Source organism: Aquarana catesbeiana, linkage group LG01, assembly GCF_042186555.1.
Source record: "Aquarana catesbeiana isolate 2022-GZ linkage group LG01, ASM4218655v1, whole genome shotgun sequence".
In the NCBI taxonomy this organism is placed as follows: Eukaryota; Metazoa; Chordata; class Amphibia; order Anura; family Ranidae; genus Aquarana; species Aquarana catesbeiana.
The window spans coordinates 358827416-358833859 of NC_133324.1; positions in this window are offsets into that span (position 1 = coordinate 358827416).

A 6444-nucleotide genomic window follows, 5' to 3' on the forward strand; every position below is an offset into this window, starting at 1 on the left:
CTTTTAATGTAGTTGTTTTACCCCACATAACATCAGGCAACAATAGGTGTAATTAATATAATATGCTGCATACATATATATATATAATACTAATCAGCAATAAAAGAATATTTTAGTAGTATCCTTATCATAATTATGAAGGGAAATTTTACAAGGTCATAAAGATTTGTTCTCTCCTTTGATAGATTATTTTGTATGCCTTTGACTAATTGGTAATCGGTCAAATGATCTGACGGGGACTAACTGCAAATGACTTAATGGCCGCCAAGTTAGAATAAATAGCGTAAAACACATTTAGGATGTCATTAACATGTACACACTGCAGCATAATGAAAGCTGCACAAGTATATGAAAACTGCACAAACACAAAACCTTCACAAGCAATGTCTGCTCCTCCATTTCTGCATCTGCCGGCATAGCAAGCCACTTTCTATGGGGGCAGATCTGCAGGCTTGATCCCCAGCCGGGCTGTATGCATCTATAGACACACATAGCACGACTCGGCTCCACCACAAGAGGAAGAAAGAAAGGGCGGACCAACCTAGTGCATTATCCCTAAAACCATTATTTTATTTATAAAAAGTGGTAAGTATTATACTCACAAAATTACAATTGAGTAAAAGCTCATCACATGGTCCAGCATCAAAGTCATAGGCGTGCACAAGAGGGTGTGCTAGGTGTGCCTGGGCATACCCTAATCACTATGTGCGGTGCCGATTCCTCCTAATGCCCTCCCTTGTTGGCCCCCCACACCTGGCAATGCTGCTGACTTCCCTCCACTCCTCCCAAATGCAGTGGGGGATGTTTCAGGAGAGAGAGCAGGGGAAGGGGCTAGTAAAGATGTAATTTACCGGCCCCTTCCTCTTCTAAATTTAACAAAGTAAACACACTCGCTCACTGTGTCCCTTCATAACTGAAGCATAGTAAAGTGTGTTTACTATGCTTCAATTGTGAATGAACAGGAAGCCACTCAGCACAGAACACTTTCTATTTATTCACTGTCCCTTGCAGCTGAGGTTGCAGAGAAATGCATGTGTGTTTGAGCTTTGGGGTGCACACCCTAATGTAATAGGCTGCGCACACCTATGATTAAAGTACATTGCATGGTACCATGTTATTCGGTCCATGGTGCATCAACATGTGAGGCAGGAGGTAGAGATCCAATAGGCTAACGCATTTCGAGGTAAAACCTCTTCCTCAGAGCCTCTGAGGAAGAGGTTTTTACCTCGAAACGCGTTAGCCTATTGGATCTCTATCTCCTGCCTCACATGTTGATGCATTATGGACGTAATCACACATTACCATGCAATGTACTTTGATGCTGGACCATGTGATGAGCTTTTACTCAATTGTAATTTTGTGAGTAGAATACTTACCATTTTTAAAAAATAAAATGTTTTTTTAAGGATAATGCACTAGGTTGGTGCGCCCTTTCTTTCTTCCTCTTGTGGTTTCAGAATATCAGACTCTCCACTCTTTAGAGAGCAGCAATACATGGCTTATCCTTATAGAACCAAGATGGAGATATAACACACTCACGTTGGGCGGGCTCACTGCCAAGTGCAGGAGAATTTTTGTTTATGACTGTTCGACTCAGCTCCACCCCCTGCTCCCTCCTCACAGGATTTGATTGACAGCAGTAGGAGCCAATGGCACCTGTTGCTACCTCTTTGTCCTGTTTTTTTCTGGATGAAGTATCCATAATCACGCACGGCTTGGTTTTTTTATTTTTACCAAGCAGAGCAGCACACCAGCTGAAGCATGCAATATAGTACTGGCATAAGAATTTTACATGCTTATTATAAGTACTTATATATCAATTTACACCGTGCTTTACATATTGTAAATATTGTAAAAAGGCAGAAGTACTAACCACTAAGCCACTGTGCTTACACTATACTTACAATGCTTTAAAAATACATTTATTGGGTTGTTAAAGCGGAGTTCCACACAAAAATGGAACTTCCGCTTTTCGGAACCCTCCCCCTCTCCGGTGTCACATTTGGCACCTTTCAGGGGGGAGGGGGGTGCAGATACCTGTCTAAGACAGGTATTTGCACCCACTTCCGGCATAGACTCCCATGGGAGTCTACGCCTCTTCCCGTCCCCACCGCGCTGTCTCCTGGGAAACACACAGCTCCCAGGAGAGAGCGGGGACCACTTGGGACGCACAGCGCGACTCGTGCATGCGCAGTAGGGAACTGGGAAGTGAAGCCGCAACACTTCACTTATTGATTCCCTCACCCAGGATGGCGGCGGCAGCTGCCGAGAACCGAGCGGGTTCTCGGCGTCGCCTGCCGACATCGCTGAACCCTGGGACAGGTTAGTGGCCATGTATTAAAAGTCAGCAGCTGCAGTATTTGTAGCTGCTGGCTTTTAATATTTTTTTTTTTTGGCAGTGTGGGTGGACCCCCGCTTTAATAGTTACAAATCTGCATTCACTTGTTTCTAGCATTCAGATTTATGATACAGTCACCAACCATAAGAGCTCTCATCCATCCATCTCATTTGCTTTCAGCATCATTACGCCAGTGGTGTTCTACTTGTTTTCTCTACTATTATGTTATGTAGGGGCACAAAGCATTATTTAGTAAGCTGTGTAAGAGAAAACATTAATTATTTTATCTATGAACCTATGAAGAAAAACTGATAATCACCCAGTGTTAGGGTTTTAAAGACCCCAGTATTAAAGAATAACTAAAGGCAAAACTTTTATTTTAGTTTTGGGTAGAGTGGAGAGCAGTGAAAAATACTGAAAAAAACCCCCCATCAATTGCAGCCTCACTGTGCCCATCAAATGCAGCCACTGTGCCATCAAACGCAGCCACTGTGCCATCAAACGCTGCCACTGTGCCATCAAATGCTGCCACTGTGCCCCATCAAATGCTGCCACTGTGCCATCAAATGCAGCCACTGTGCCCATCAAATGCAGCCACTGTGCCCATCAAATGCTGCCACTGTGCCCCATCAAATGCTGCCACTGTGCCGTTGAATGCATCCACTGTGCCCATCAAATGCAGCCACTGTGCTCATCAAATGCTGCCACTGTGCCCAATCGAATGCTGCCACTGTGCCATCGAATGCCACCACTGTGCCCATCAAACGCTGCCACTGTGCCATCAAATGCAGCCACTGTGCCCATCAAATGCTGCCACTATGCCATCAAATGCTGCCACTGTGCCCCATCAAATGCATCCACTGTGATCATCAAATGCTGCCACTGTACCCATCAAATGCTGCCGCTGTGCCATCGAATGCCGCCACTGTGACCCCCCCGCCGGCTCGCCGTTTGCCCGACGCTTACCCTGTCTTGGTGGGGCAGCGGGTGACACCAGCGAGCGGTGTCCTCCATGCGTCCCCTTCCATACTCTCCTCCTGATAGGCGTCCAATCACAGCGCCTGTCGTTTCAGCCAATCAGGTGACGGATAACAGACCCGAGCACCTGAATGGCAGAGAGGCGGCTCAGTGTTAGGAAAGCGAATTTTCATTCACTGTTCTTACACACCTGGGTGTACTGCGAGCGCCAAGCATGGCTCTCGCAGGTCACCTTTTTCGACGCCTATTAGAGCTTATGGCTCTAATCAGGTGCTTCAAAAACACACCCCTATGCATGAATCTATTCATTGGTTATAGAGGGGGTGGCTGGAGAGAGGGAGCGGCACTCGCGTGCCCTTATGGACACACTGTCACTGATGGAGAGAGGTTAGATCCCCTGTCAGTATTTATTGCTGTCTGTGTCCTATTAAAGTGGAGTTCCACCCAAAAATGGAACTTCCACTTTTTGGATTCCTCCCCCCCTCCGGTGTCACATTTGGCACCTTTCAGGGGGGAGGAGGGAGCAGATACCTGTCTAATACAGGTATTTGCTCCCACTTCCTGGCATAGATCACCGCGGCGCTTGTGGTGATCTAGCCACTTCCGGCGCCTACCCCGTCCTAACCCCTGCTGTATTCTGGGAGACACACAGGTCCCAGAACACAGCAGGGACCTGAGAGGACGCACAGCGCGACTCTCGCATGCGCAGTAGGGAACCAGGAAGTGAAGCCGCACGCCTTCACTTCCTTATTCCCTTACCGAGGATGGCGGCGGCAGCAGCCGAGAGCCGAAGGACGGATCGGCTTCGGCTGCCGACATCGCGGGCTCCCTGGACAGGTAAGTGTCCATATATTAAAAGTCAGCAGCTTCAGTATTTGTAGCTGCCTACTTTTAATATTTTTTTTTCAGTGGACCTCCTCTTTAAGGAGCTTCACCTTCTCTATTTGTTCTGTTTATCGTTATCATTAAAAGTGAAAGTAAAAGAAAATCCCAAATTTTGGGTTATCCGCAGAAAAGTAACAGAGGGGAAATCTTCCAATGGGGACACTAGTTCTGGTGACCTGGGGGTCCCCAAGGAATTCCCTTAGTTTGCAGAGATTTCCTTTCACTTCCTGTTTGGCTATGGGACAAGAAGTAAAGGGAAATCTCTGAAATGGGGCACAGATGGCGAGAAAAAATCTGACAGGGGTTATAACCCTCCTTTATTCTATACAAAATGAAAGAAAAAGAAGTTTTGCCTATAGTTCTACTTTAAGCCACGTTCTTCATCATTTCAACTGTACCAAAACAGTATAGTCATGTAATTCTGGCAATAACAGCTGTATGCCAAATATCAACACATGAAGGAAAAAGTGGAAGGCTAGATGGCTACATAAAAGTCTCTTCTGATTCTGCTACTGGAAGGGCAAGACAATATATACATTTTGCAACATAATTGAATGACTCACTACAAATGGTCCTACTATACAGACATAGCATGTACTGTACACTCACCAGCCACTTTATTAGGTACACCTGTTCAATTGTTTGGTAACACAAACTGCTAATCAGCCAATCACATGGCACCAACTCAGTGCATTTAGTCATCTAGATGTGGTGAAGATGTCTGGCTGAAGTTCAAACCGAGCATCAGAATGGGGAAGAAAGGAGATTTAAGTGACTTTGAATGTTGCATGGTTGTTGGTGTCAGACGGGTTGGTCTGAGTATTTCAAAAACTGCTGATCTACTGGGATTTTCACACACAACCATCTCTAGGGTTTATGGTCCAAAAAAGAGAAAATGTCCAGTGAGCGGCAGTTGTGTGGACGAAAATGCCTTGTTGATGTCAGAGGAGAATGAGCAGACTGGTTCAAGATGATAGAAAGGCAACAGTAACTCAAATAACCACTACAACTAAGGTATGCAGAATACCATCTCTGAATGCAAAACACATTGAACCTTGAAGCAGATGGGTTACAGCAGCAGAAGACTACACCGAGTGCCACTCCTGTCAGCTAAAAACAGGAAACTAATGTTACTGTTTTCACAGGTTCATCAAACTTGGACAATAGAAGATTGGAAAAACGTTGCCTGGTCTAATGAGTCTCCATTTCAGCTGCGACATTCAGATGGTAAAGTCAGAATTTGGTGTAAACAACATGAAAGCATGGATCCATCCTGACTTGTATCAATGGTTAAAGTGATTGTAAAGGCTTGTTTAAAAAAAATAACAAACATGTTATACTCCCCTCCTCTGTGCAGTTGGTTTTGCACAGAGCAGCCCGGATCCCCCTCTGCTCGGGTCTATCTTTGCTGCTCCTGGCCCCTCCCTCCTATCGAGGGGCCTCACAGTCAGCAGCTTCCTATGGGAGCACTGGACCCAAGTCACAGCTCCATGTGTCCATTCAGACACGGAGCCCCAACCAGGCCCCGCCCCTTCTCTCCCCTGATTGGCTTTCGTGGACATCGCTGGAGAGAGATGGGGCTCAGGTAAGTAATTAGGGGGGTGCTGAGGAGGCTGCTACACACACAGAAGGTTTTTTATCTTAATGCATAGAATGCATTAAGATAAAAAAACCTTCTGCCTTTACAACTCCTTTAAGGCTGGTGGTGGTATAATGGTGTGGGGCAGTGGCGTCGCTAGGGGGTGGCTTTTGGGGCTATAGCCCGAATCTGGGGCTCATAGCCCCCAGTCTCTGCAGGGTTCACCAAGGGGAGGGGAGGCTCTCTGGGGACCCTAATGTAAGGGGGGGGGGGGCTCTCTGGGGACCATGATGCAAGGGGGAGGCTCTCTGGGAAACTCTGATGTAAGGGGGGCTCTCTGGGGAGAGAGATAGATAGGATAGATATACACACACAAACACACATACATATTACTGTATATACATGTGTATGCCCGCCCAAGCGTATGACTTTCTTTACTACGCTGCTATGGGCTCTAGCCCCAGATCTTTTGTAGACCTAGCAACGCCCCTGGTGTGGGGGATATTTTCTTTGCACACTTTGGGCCCCTTAGTACCAACTGAGCATCGTTTAAATGCAACAGTCTACCTGAGTATTGTTGGTGACCATGTCCATCCCTTTAAGACTACAGTGTACCCATCTTCTGATGTCTACTTCCAGCAGGATAATGCACCATGTCACAAAG